Raw genomic sequence first — 11,680 nt, 5'->3', positions numbered from 1 at the left:
TATATGGGCCACGACCCGAGCGGCAGCGAGCGGCAGTCGGGACAAGTCGGGACGGGGACAGGGACAGCGATAGGAATGGTGCGAATGCACTGCAAATTACGCAAACACCTCGTCTGATGCGAGGAAGCTCACATCGCCAGCAGTGGCGCCCTCCAACAGGAACTTCCACACCCCGTACAGGCCATACGCCGGTCGGCCGCGCGCCAGCCATCCACTGGACACCAGGGACAAGATGCGTCTTCCGCGAGTGTCGAAGGCTGCACGCGCCAAGCGGATGACAGGAGGTGCAACGAGAAGCTGCGCGTCTCACACACACGGCGGCGCGCCCGCTAGTTCGGCAGTCGCTCTGCTGGCACGTCGGATTGCGGAAGGAAGTGCTTACAATTACAATTCTGTTCATGTTTTATGTTGTAAAGTTGTTACCTTGTAACGATGTAATGTTAATAAATAAATTTATAAAGCTCACAAAAAAAAAAAAAAAAAACACGAAGCACGTCCTTCCGGCTCATAAGTTTTGGAACTCAGGATTGCGTTCGCGCTAACGTGACGAATTGTCAATAAAAAAAAAATGCGGCTGCTTTCGACCGAAAAGTAAGATTTTGTGTGTGTTGGGATAAGAACCGAATGCGAATTCTGCCATGCGCCAACATTATATGGGCGCCAACGGCCATACCATGTTGAGTACACCGGTTCTCGTCCGATCACCGAAGTTAAGCAACATCGGGCGTGGTTAGTACTTGGATGGGTGACCGCCTGGGAACACCACGTGCTGTTGGCTCCCCTTCATTTACTTTTTTTTTTTTTTTATACCGCCCTCTTTCCATACCACCGTTGTGTTGTGACAAAGATTCTTGCTTAAGCATTTTAAACTACTGTAATGAACATAAAGTACGAAATTGCAGTAATTGTCTCAGTTTGAGGGAGAATGTGCTAACCAAGTTCGCCAGGAAGTCTTTGAAAACGACAAAACAGTACGAATCGGCAGATATGTTCTGAAATACGTCAGCGCCTGTTGTTGTGTAGCGGTGTACAATTCCTACTTCGATATGTAATCATAAAGTTATTCTTTAGTCGTCTCGTCTCGTCTCCTCATCTCCTGCAGACGTTTCTTGTGCTTGCGCTGTTATATGGGCCACGACCCGAGCGGCAGCGAGCGGCAGTCGAGCAAAGTCGGGACAAGTCGGGACGGGAACAGGGACAGCGATAGGAATGGTGCGAATGCAATGCAAATTACGCAAACATCTCGTCTGATGCGAGGAAGCTCACATCGCCAGCAGTGGCGCCCTCCAACAGGAACTTCCACACCCCGTACAGGCCATACGCCGGTCGGCCGCGCGCCAGCCATCCACTGGACACCAGGGACAAGATGCGTCTTCCGCGAGTGTCGAAGGCTGCACGCGCCAAGCGGATGACAGGAGGTGCAACGAGAAGCTGCGCGTCTCACACACACGGCGGCGCGCCCGCTAGTTCGGCAGTCGCTCTGCTGGCACGTCGGATTGCGGAAGGAAGTGCTTACAATTACAATTCTGTTCATGTTTTATGTTGTAAAGTTGTTACCTTGTAACGATGTAATGTTAATAAATAAATTTATAAAGCTCACAAAAAAAAAAAAAAACACGAAGCACGTCCTTCCGGCTCATAAGTTTTGGAACTCAGGATTGCGTTCGCGCTAACGTGACGAATTGTCAATAAAAAAAAAATGCGGCTGCTTTCGACCGAAAAGTAAGGTTTTGTGTGTGTTGGGATAAGAACCGAATGCGAATTCTGCCATGCGCCAACATTATATGGGCGCCAACGGCCATACCATGTTGAGTACACCGGTTCTCGTCCGATCACCGAAGTTAAGCAACATCGGGCGTGGTTAGTACTTGGATGGGTGACCGCCTGGGAACACCACGTGCTGTTGGCTCCTCTTCATTTACTTTTTTTTTTTTTTTTTATACCGCCCTCTTTCCATACCACCGTTGTGTTGTGACAAAGATTCTTGCTTAAGCATTTTAAACTACTGTAATGACCATAAAGTACGAAATTGCAGTAATTGTCTCAGTTTGAGGGAGAATGTGCTAACCAAGTTCGCCAGGAAGTCTTTGAAAACGACAAAACAGTACGAATCGGCAGATATGTTCTGAAATACGTCAGCGCCTGTTGTTGTGTAGCGGTGTACAATTCCTACTTCGATATGTAATCATAAAGTTATTCTTTAGTCGTCTCGTCTCGTCTCCTCATCTCCTGCAGACTTTTCTTGTGCTTGCGCTGTTATATGGGCCACGACCCGAGCGGCAGCGAGCGGCAGTCGGGACAAGTCGGGACGGGGACAGGGACAGCGATAGGAATGGTGCGAATGCACTGCAAATTACGCAAACACCTCGTCTGATGCGAGGAAGCTCACATCGCCAGCAGTGGCGCCCTCCAACAGGAACTTCCACACCCCGTACAGGCCATACGCCGGTCGGGCCGCGCGCCAGCCATCCACTGGACACCAGGGACAAGATGCGTCTTCCGCGAGGTGTCGAAGGCTGCACGCGCCAAGCGGATGACAGGAGGTGCAACGAGAAGCTGCGCGTCTCACACACACGGCGGCGCGCCCGCTAGTTCGGCAGTCGCTCTGCTGGCACGTCGGATTGCGGAAGGAAGTGCTTACAATTACAATTCTGTTCATGTTTTATGTTGTAAAGTTGTTACCTTGTAACGATGTAATGTTAATAAATAAATTTATAAAGCTCACAAAAAAAAAAAAAAAAAACACGAAGCACGTCCTTCCGGCTCATAAGTTTTGGAACTCAGGATTGCGTTCGCGCTAACGTGACGAATTGTCAATAAAAAAAAAATGCGGCTGCTTTCGACCGAAAAGTAAGATTTTGTGTGTGTTGGGATAAGAACCGAATGCGAATTCTGCCATGCGCCAACATTATATGGCGCCAACGGCCATACCATGTTGAGTACACCGGTTCTCGTCCGATCACCGAAGTTAAGCAACATCGGGCGTGGTTAGTACTTGGATGGGTGACCGCCTGGGAACACCACGTGCTGTTGGCTCCCCTTCATTTACTTTTTTTTTTTTTTTTATACCGCCCTCTTTCCATACCACCGTTGTGTTGTGACAAAGATTCTTGCTTAAGCATTTTAAACTACTGTAATGAACATAAAGTACGAAATTGCAGTAATTGTCTCAGTTTGAGGGAGAATGTGCTAACCAAGTTCGCCAGGAAGTCTTTGAAAACGACAAAACAGTACGAATCGGCAGATATGTTCTGAAATACGTCAGCGCCTGTTGTTGTGTAGCGGTGTACAATTCCTACTTCGATATGTAATCATAAAGTTATTCTTTAGTCGTCTCGTCTCGTCTCCTCATCTCCTGCAGACGTTTCTTGTGCTTGCGCTGTTATATGGGCCCACGACCCGAGCGGCAGCGAGCGGCAGTCGAGCAAAGTCGGGACAAGTCGGGACGGGAACAGGGACAGCGATAGGAATGGTGCGAATGCAATGCAAATTACGCAAACATCTCGTCTGATGCGAGGAAGCTCACATCGCCAGCAGTGGCGCCCTCCAACAGGAACTTCCACACCCCGTACAGGCCATACGCCGGTCGGCCGCGCGCCAGCCATCCACTGGACACCAGGGACAAGATGCGTCTTCCGCGAGTGTCGAAGGCTGCACGCGCCAAGCGGATGACAGGAGGTGCAACGAGAAGCTGCGCGTCTCACACACACGGCGGCGCGCCCGCTAGTTCGGCAGTCGCTCTGCTGGCACGTCGGATTGCGGAAGGAAGTGCTTACAATTACAATTCTGTTCATGTTTTATGTTGTAAAGTTGTTACCTTGTAACGATGTAATGTGTAATAAATAAATTTATAAAGCTCACAAAAAAAAAAAAAAACACGAAGCACGTCCTTCCGGCTCATAAGTTTTGGAACTCAGGATTGCGTTCGCGCTAACGTGACGAATTGTCAATAAAAAAAAAATGCGGCTGCTTTCGACCGAAAAGTAAGGTTTTGTGTGTGTTGGGATAAGAACCGAATGCGAATTCTGCCATGCGCCAACATTATATGGGCGCCAACGGCCATACCATGTTGAGTACACCGGTTCTCGTCCGATCACCGAAGTTAAGCAACATCGGGCGTGGTTAGTACTTGGATGGGTGACCGCCTGGGAACACCACGTGCTGTTGGCTCCTCTTCATTTACTTTTTTTTTTTTTTTTATACCGCCCTCTTTCCATACCACCGTTGTGTTGTGACAAAGATTCTTGCTTAAGCATTTTAAACTACTGTAATGACCATAAAGTACGAAATTGCAGTAATTGTCTCAGTTTGAGGGAGAATGTGCTAACCAAGTTCGCCAGGAAGTCTTTGAAAACGACAAAACAGTACGAATCGGCAGATATTGTTCTGAAATACGTCAGCGCCTGTTGTTGTGTAGCGGTGTACAATTCCTACTTCGATATGTAATCATAAAGTTATTCTTTAGTCGTCTCGTCTCGTCTCCTCATCTCCTGCAGACTTTTCTTGTGCTTGCGCTGTTATATGGGCCACGACCCGAGCGGCAGCGAGCGGCAGTCGGGACAAGTCGGGACGGGGACAGGGACAGCGATAGGAATGGTGCGAATGCACTGCAAATTACGCAAACACCTCGTCTGATGCGAGGAAGCTCACATCGCCAGCAGTGGCGCCCTCCAACAGGAACTTCCACACCCCGTACAGGCCATACGCCGGTCGGCCGCGCGCCAGCCATCCACTGGACACCAGGGACAAGATGCGTCTTCCGCGAGTGTCGAAGGCTGCACGCGCCAAGCGGATGACAGGAGGTGCAACGAGAAGCTGCGCGTCTCACACACACGGCGGCGCGCCCGCTAGTTCGGCAGTCGCTCTGCTGGCACGTCGGATTGCGGAAGGAAGTGCTTACAATTACAATTCTGTTCATGTTTTATGTTGTAAAGTTGTTACCTTGTAACGATGTAATGTTAATAAATAAATTTATAAAGCTCACAAAAAAAAAAAAAAAAACACGAAGCACGTCCTTCCGGCTCATAAGTTTTGGAACTCAGGATTGCGTTCGCGCTAACGTGACGAATTGTCAATAAAAAAAAAATGCGGCTGCTTTCGACCGAAAAGTAAGATTTTGTGTGTGTTGGGATAAGAACCGAATGCGAATTCTGCCATGCGCCAACATTATATGGGCGCCAACGGCCATACCATGTTGAGTACACCGGTTCTCGTCCGATCACCGAAGTTAAGCAACATCGGGCGTGGTTAGTACTTGGATGGGTGACCGCCTGGGAACACCACGTGCTGTTGGCTCCCCTTCATTTACTTTTTTTTTTTTTTTATACCGCCCTCTTTCCATACCACCGTTGTGTTGTGACAAAGATTCTTGCTTAAGCATTTTAAACTACTGTAATGAACATAAAGTACGAAATTGCAGTAATTGTCTCAGTTTGAGGGAGAATGTGCTAACCAAGTTCGCCAGGAAGTCTTTGAAAACGACAAAACAGTACGAATCGGCAGATATGTTCTGAAATACGTCAGCGCCTGTTGTTGTGTAGCGGTGTACAATTCCTACTTCGATATGTAATCATAAAGTTATTCTTTAGTCGTCTCGTCTCGTCTCCTCATCTCCTGCAGACGTTTCTTGTGCTTGCGCTGTTATATGGGCCACGACCCGAGCGGCAGCGAGCGGCAGTCGAGCAAAGTCGGGACAAGTCGGGACGGGAACAGGGACAGCGATAGGAATGGTGCGAATGCAATGCAAATTACGCAAACATCTCGTCTGATGCGAGGAAGCTCACATCGCCAGCAGTGGCGCCCTCCAACAGGAACTTCCACACCCCGTACAGGCCATACGCCGGTCGGCCGCGCGCCAGCCATCCACTGGACACCAGGGACAAGATGCGTCTTCCGCGAGTGTCGAAGGCTGCACGCGCCAAGCGGATGACAGGAGGTGCAACGAGAAGCTGCGCGTCTCACACACACGGCGGCGCGCCCGCTAGTTCGGCAGTCGCTCTGCTGGCACGTCGGATTGCGGAAGGAAGTGCTTACAATTACAATTCTGTTCATGTTTTATGTTGTAAAGTTGTTACCTTGTAACGATGTAATGTTAATAAATAAATTTATAAAGCTCACAAAAAAAAAAAAAAACACGAAGCACGTCCTTCCGGCTCATAAGTTTTGGAACTCAGGATTGCGTTCGCGCTAACGTGACGAATTGTCAATAAAAAAAAAATGCGGCTGCTTTCGACCGAAAAGTAAGGTTTTGTGTGTGTTGGGATAAGAACCGAATGCGAATTCTGCCATGCGCCAACATTATATGGGCGCCAACGGCCATACCATGTTGAGTACACCGGTTCTCGTCCGATCACCGAAGTTAAGCAACATCGGGCGTGGTTAGTACTTGGATGGGTGACCGCCTGGGAACACCACGTGCTGTTGGCTCCCCTTCATTTACTTTTTTTTTTTTTTTTTATACCGCCCTCTTTCCATACCACCGTTGTGTTGTGACAAAGATTCTTGCTTAAGCATTTTAAACTACTGTAATGACCATAAAGTACGAAATTGCAGTAATTGTCTCAGTTTGAGGGAGAATGTGCTAACCAAGTTCGCCAGGAAGTCTTTGAAAACGACAAAACAGTACGAATCGGCAGATATGTTCTGAAATACGTCAGCGCCTGTTGTTGTGTAGCGGTGTACAATTCCTACTTCGATATGTAATCATAAAGTTATTCTTTAGTCGTCTCGTCTCGTCTCCTCATCTCCTGCAGACTTTTCTTGTGCTTGCGCTGTTATATGGGCCACGACCCGAGCGGCAGCGAGCGGCAGTCGGGACAAGTCGGGACGGGGACAGGGACAGCGATAGGAATGGTGCGAATGCACTGCAAATTACGCAAACACCTCGTCTGATGCGAGGAAGCTCACATCGCCAGCAGTGGCGCCCTCCAACAGGAACTTCCACACCCCGTACAGGCCATACGCCGGTCGGCCGCGCGCCAGCCATCCACTGGACACCAGGGACAAGATGCGTCTTCCGCGAGTGTCGAAGGCTGCACGCGCCAAGCGGATGACAGGAGGTGCAACGAGAAGCTGCGCGTCTCACACACACGGCGGCGCGCCCGCTAGTTCGGCAGTCGCTCTGCTGGCACGTCGGATTGCGGAAGGAAGTGCTTACAATTACAATTCTGTTCATGTTTTATGTTGTAAAGTTGTTACCTTGTAACGATGTAATGTTAATAAATAAATTTATAAAGCTCACAAAAAAAAAAAAAAAAAAAACACGAAGCACGTCCTTCCGGCTCATAAGTTTTGGAACTCAGGATTGCGTTCGCGCTAACGTGACGAATTGTCAATAAAAAAAAAATGCGGCTGCTTTCGACCGAAAAGTAAGGTTTTGTGTGTGTTGGGATAAGAACCGAATGCGAATTCTGCCATGCGCCAACATTATATGGGCGCCAACGGCCATACCATGTTGAGTACACCGGTTCTCGTCCGATCACCGAAGTTAAGCAACATCGGGCGTGGTTAGTACTTGGATGGGTGACCGCCTGGGAACACCACGTGCTGTTGGCTCCTCTTCATTTACTTTTTTTTTTTTTTTTATACCGCCCTCTTTCCATACCACCGTTGTGTTGTGACAAAGATTCTTGCTTAAGCATTTTAAACTACTGTAATGACCATAAAGTACGAAATTGCAGTAATTGTCTCAGTTTGAGGGAGAATGTGCTAACCAAGTTCGCCAGGAAGTCTTTGAAAACGACAAAACAGTACGAATCGGCAGATATGTTCTGAAATACGTCAGCGCCTGTTGTTGTGTAGCGGTGTACAATTCCTACTTCGATATGTAATCATAAAGTTATTCTTTAGTCGTCTCGTCTCGTCTCCTCATCTCCTGCAGACTTTTCTTGTGCTTGCGCTGTTATATGGGCCACGACCCGAGCGGCAGCGAGCGGCAGTCGGGACAAGTCGGGACGGGGACAGGGACAGCGATAGGAATGGTGCGAATGCACTGCAAATTACGCAAACACCTCGTCTGATGCGAGGAAGCTCACATCGCCAGCAGTGGCGCCCTCCAACAGGAACTTCCACACCCCGTACAGGCCATACGCCGGTCGGCCGCGCGCCAGCCATCCACTGGACACCAGGGACAAGATGCGTCTTCCGCGAGTGTCGAAGGCTGCACGCGCCAAGCGGATGACAGGAGGTGCAACGAGAAGCTGCGCGTCTCACACACACGGCGGCGCGCCCGCTAGTTCGGCAGTCGCTCTGCTGGCACGTCGGATTGCGGAAGGAAGTGCTTACAATTACAATTCTGTTCATGTTTTATGTTGTAAAGTTGTTACCTTGTAACGATGTAATGTTAATAAATAAATTTATAAAGCTCACAAAAAAAAAAAAAAAAACACGAAGCACGTCCTTCCGGCTCATAAGTTTTGGAACTCAGGATTGCGTTCGCGCTAACGTGACGAATTGTCAATAAAAAAAAAATGCGGCTGCTTTCGACCGAAAAGTAAGATTTTGTGTGTGTTGGGATAAGAACCGAATGCGAATTCTGCCATGCGCCAACATTATATGGGCGCCAACGGCCATACCATGTTGAGTACACCGGTTCTCGTCCGATCACCGAAGTTAAGCAACATCGGGCGTGGTTAGTACTTGGATGGGTGACCGCCTGGGAACACCACGTGCTGTTGGCTCCTCTTCATTTACTTTTTTTTTTTTTTTTATACCGCCCTCTTTCCATACCACCGTTGTGTTGTGACAAAGATTCTTGCTTAAGCATTTTAAACTACTGTAATGACCATAAAGTACGAAATTGCAGTAATTGTCTCAGTTTGAGGGAGAATGTGCTAACCAAGTTCGCCAGGAAGTCTTTGAAAACGACAAAACAGTACGAATCGGCAGATATGTTCTGAAATACGTCAGCGCCTGTTGTTGTGTAGCGGTGTACAATTCCTACTTCGATATGTAATCATAAAGTTATTCTTTAGTCGTCTCGTCTCGTCTCCTCATCTCCTGCAGACTTTTCTTGTGCTTGCGCTGTTATATGGGCCACGACCCGAGCGGCAGCGAGCGGCAGTCGGGACAAGTCGGGACGGGGACAGGGACAGCGATAGGAATGGTGCGAATGCACTGCAAATTACGCAAACACCTCGTCTGATGCGAGGAAGCTCACATCGCCAGCAGTGGCGCCCTCCAACAGGAACTTCCACACCCCGTACAGGCCATACGCCGGTCGGCCGCGCGCCAGCCATCCACTGGACACCAGGGACAAGATGCGTCTTCCGCGAGTGTCGAAGGCTGCACGCGCCAAGCGGATGACAGGAGGTGCAACGAGAAGCTGCGCGTCTCACACACACGGCGGCGCGCCCGCTAGTTCGGCAGTCGCTCTGCTGGCACGTCGGATTGCGGAAGGAAGTGCTTACAATTACAATTCTGTTCATGTTTTATGTTGTAAAGTTGTTACCTTGTAACGATGTAATGTTAATAAATAAATTTATAAAGCTCACAAAAAAAAAAAAAAAAACACGAAGCACGTCCTTCCGGCTCATAAGTTTTGGAACTCAGGATTGCGTTCGCGCTAACGTGACGAATTGTCAATAAAAAAAAAATGCGGCTGCTTTCGACCGAAAAGTAAGATTTTGTGTGTGTTGGGATAAGAACCGAATGCGAATTCTGCCATGCGCCAACATTATATGGGCGCCAACGGCCATACCATGTTGAGTACACCGGTTCTCGTCCGATCACCGAAGTTAAGCAACATCGGGCGTGGTTAGTACTTGGATGGGTGACCGCCTGGGAACACCACGTGCTGTTGGCTCCCCTTCATTTACTTTTTTTTTTTTTTTATACCGCCCTCTTTCCATACCACCGTTGTGTTGTGACAAAGATTCTTGCTTAAGCATTTTAAACTACTGTAATGAACATAAAGTACGAAATTGCAGTAATTGTCTCAGTTTGAGGGAGAATGTGCTAACCAAGTTCGCCAGGAAGTCTTTGAAAACGACAAAACAGTACGAATCGGCAGATATGTTCTGAAATACGTCAGCGCCTGTTGTTGTGTAGCGGTGTACAATTCCTACTTCGATATGTAATCATAAAGTTATTCTTTAGTCGTCTCGTCTCGTCTCCTCATCTCCTGCAGACGTTTCTTGTGCTTGCGCTGTTATATGGGCCACGACCCGAGCGGCAGCGAGCGGCAGTCGAGCAAAGTCGGGACAAGTCGGGACGGGAACAGGGACAGCGATAGGAATGGTGCGAATGCAATGCAAATTACGCAAACATCTCGTCTGATGCGAGGAAGCTCACATCGCCAGCAGTGGCGCCCTCCAACAGGAACTTCCACACCCCGTACAGGCCATACGCCGGTCGGCCGCGCGCCAGCCATCCACTGGACACCAGGGACAAGATGCGTCTTCCGCGAGTGTCGAAGGCTGCACGCGCCAAGCGGATGACAGGAGGTGCAACGAGAAGCTGCGCGTCTCACACACACGGCGGCGCGCCCGCTAGTTCGGCAGTCGCTCTGCTGGCACGTCGGATTGCGGAAGGAAGTGCTTACAATTACAATTCTGTTCATGTTTTATGTTGTAAAGTTGTTACCTTGTAACGATGTAATGTTAATAAATAAATTTATAAAGCTCACAAAAAAAAAAAAAAACACGAAGCACGTCCTTCCGGCTCATAAGTTTTGGAACTCAGGATTGCGTTCGCGCTAACGTGACGAATTGTCAATAAAAAAAAAATGCGGCTGCTTTCGACCGAAAAGTAAGGTTTTGTGTGTGTTGGGATAAGAACCGAATGCGAATTCTGCCATGCGCCAACATTATATGGGCGCCAACGGCCATACCATGTTGAGTACACCGGTTCTCGTCCGATCACCGAAGTTAAGCAACATCGGGCGTGGTTAGTACTTGGATGGGTGACCGCCTGGGAACACCACGTGCTGTTGGCTCCCCTTCATTTACTTTTTTTTTTTTTTTTTATACCGCCCTCTTTCCATACCACCGTTGTGTTGTGACAAAGATTCTTGCTTAAGCATTTTAAACTACTGTAATGACCATAAAGTACGAAATTGCAGTAATTGTCTCAGTTTGAGGGAGAATGTGCTAACCAAGTTCGCCAGGAAGTCTTTGAAAACGACAAAACAGTACGAATCGGCAGATATGTTCTGAAATACGTCAGCGCCTGTTGTTGTGTAGCGGTGTACAATTCCTACTTCGATATGTAATCATAAAGTTATTCTTTAGTCGTCTCGTCTCGTCTCCTCATCTCCTGCAGACTTTTCTTGTGCTTGCGCTGTTATATGGGCCACGACCCGAGCGGCAGCGAGCGGCAGTCGGGACAAGTCGGGACGGGGACAGGGACAGCGATAGGAATGGTGCGAATGCACTGCAAATTACGCAAACACCTCGTCTGATGCGAGGAAGCTCACATCGCCAGCAGTGGCGCCCTCCAACAGGAACTTCCACACCCCGTACAGGCCATACGCCGGTCGGCCGCGCGCCAGCCATCCACTGGACACCAGGGACAAGATGCGTCTTCCGCGAGTGTCGAAGGCTGCACGCGCCAAGCGGATGACAGGAGGTGCAACGAGAAGCTGCGCGTCTCACACACACGGCGGCGCGCCCGCTAGTTCGGCAGTCGCTCTGCTGGCACGTCGGATTGCGGAAGGAAGTGCTTACAATTACAATTCTGTTCA

At 49.0% G+C, this 11,680-nt stretch overlaps 10 non-coding genes across 10 annotated transcripts; all 10 read left to right on the top strand.

The window, feature by feature from the left end:
- The first annotated feature begins 659 nt into the window (after nucleotides 1-659).
- LOC124737103 lies at nucleotides 660-778 on the top strand. Its single transcript, XR_007009471.1, has one exon. It is a non-coding gene; the product is annotated as a 5S ribosomal RNA (ribosomal RNA).
- A 1,012-nt stretch (nucleotides 779-1,790) lies between these two features.
- On the top strand, nucleotides 1,791-1,909 carry LOC124737102. The gene has a single exon (XR_007009470.1). It is a non-coding gene; the product is annotated as a 5S ribosomal RNA (ribosomal RNA).
- Nucleotides 1,910-2,917: 1,008 nt separating this feature from the next.
- Nucleotides 2,918-3,036, top strand: LOC124737101. The gene has a single exon (XR_007009469.1). It is a non-coding gene; the product is annotated as a 5S ribosomal RNA (ribosomal RNA).
- A 1,015-nt stretch (nucleotides 3,037-4,051) lies between these two features.
- On the top strand, nucleotides 4,052-4,170 carry LOC124737100. The gene has a single exon (XR_007009468.1). It is a non-coding gene; the product is annotated as a 5S ribosomal RNA (ribosomal RNA).
- A 1,006-nt stretch (nucleotides 4,171-5,176) lies between these two features.
- LOC124737099 lies at nucleotides 5,177-5,295 on the top strand. Its single transcript, XR_007009467.1, has one exon. It is a non-coding gene; the product is annotated as a 5S ribosomal RNA (ribosomal RNA).
- Nucleotides 5,296-6,307: 1,012 nt separating this feature from the next.
- Nucleotides 6,308-6,426, top strand: LOC124737097. The gene has a single exon (XR_007009466.1). It is a non-coding gene; the product is annotated as a 5S ribosomal RNA (ribosomal RNA).
- A 1,009-nt stretch (nucleotides 6,427-7,435) lies between these two features.
- On the top strand, nucleotides 7,436-7,554 carry LOC124737096. Its single transcript, XR_007009465.1, has one exon. It is a non-coding gene; the product is annotated as a 5S ribosomal RNA (ribosomal RNA).
- A 1,005-nt stretch (nucleotides 7,555-8,559) lies between these two features.
- Nucleotides 8,560-8,678, top strand: LOC124737094. Its single transcript, XR_007009463.1, has one exon. It is a non-coding gene; the product is annotated as a 5S ribosomal RNA (ribosomal RNA).
- Nucleotides 8,679-9,683: 1,005 nt separating this feature from the next.
- Nucleotides 9,684-9,802, top strand: LOC124737093. Its single transcript, XR_007009462.1, has one exon. It is a non-coding gene; the product is annotated as a 5S ribosomal RNA (ribosomal RNA).
- Nucleotides 9,803-10,814: 1,012 nt separating this feature from the next.
- Nucleotides 10,815-10,933, top strand: LOC124737092. Its single transcript, XR_007009461.1, has one exon. It is a non-coding gene; the product is annotated as a 5S ribosomal RNA (ribosomal RNA).
- The last annotated feature ends 747 nt before the right edge of the window (nucleotides 10,934-11,680 follow it).

Source organism: Schistocerca piceifrons, unplaced genomic scaffold, assembly GCF_021461385.2.
Source record: "Schistocerca piceifrons isolate TAMUIC-IGC-003096 unplaced genomic scaffold, iqSchPice1.1 HiC_scaffold_1692, whole genome shotgun sequence".
Lineage (NCBI taxonomy): Eukaryota > Metazoa > Arthropoda > Insecta > Orthoptera > Acrididae > Schistocerca > Schistocerca piceifrons.
The sequence above is the reverse complement of the archived record's forward strand: the minus strand, read 5'-3'. Positions and strand labels throughout refer to the sequence as shown.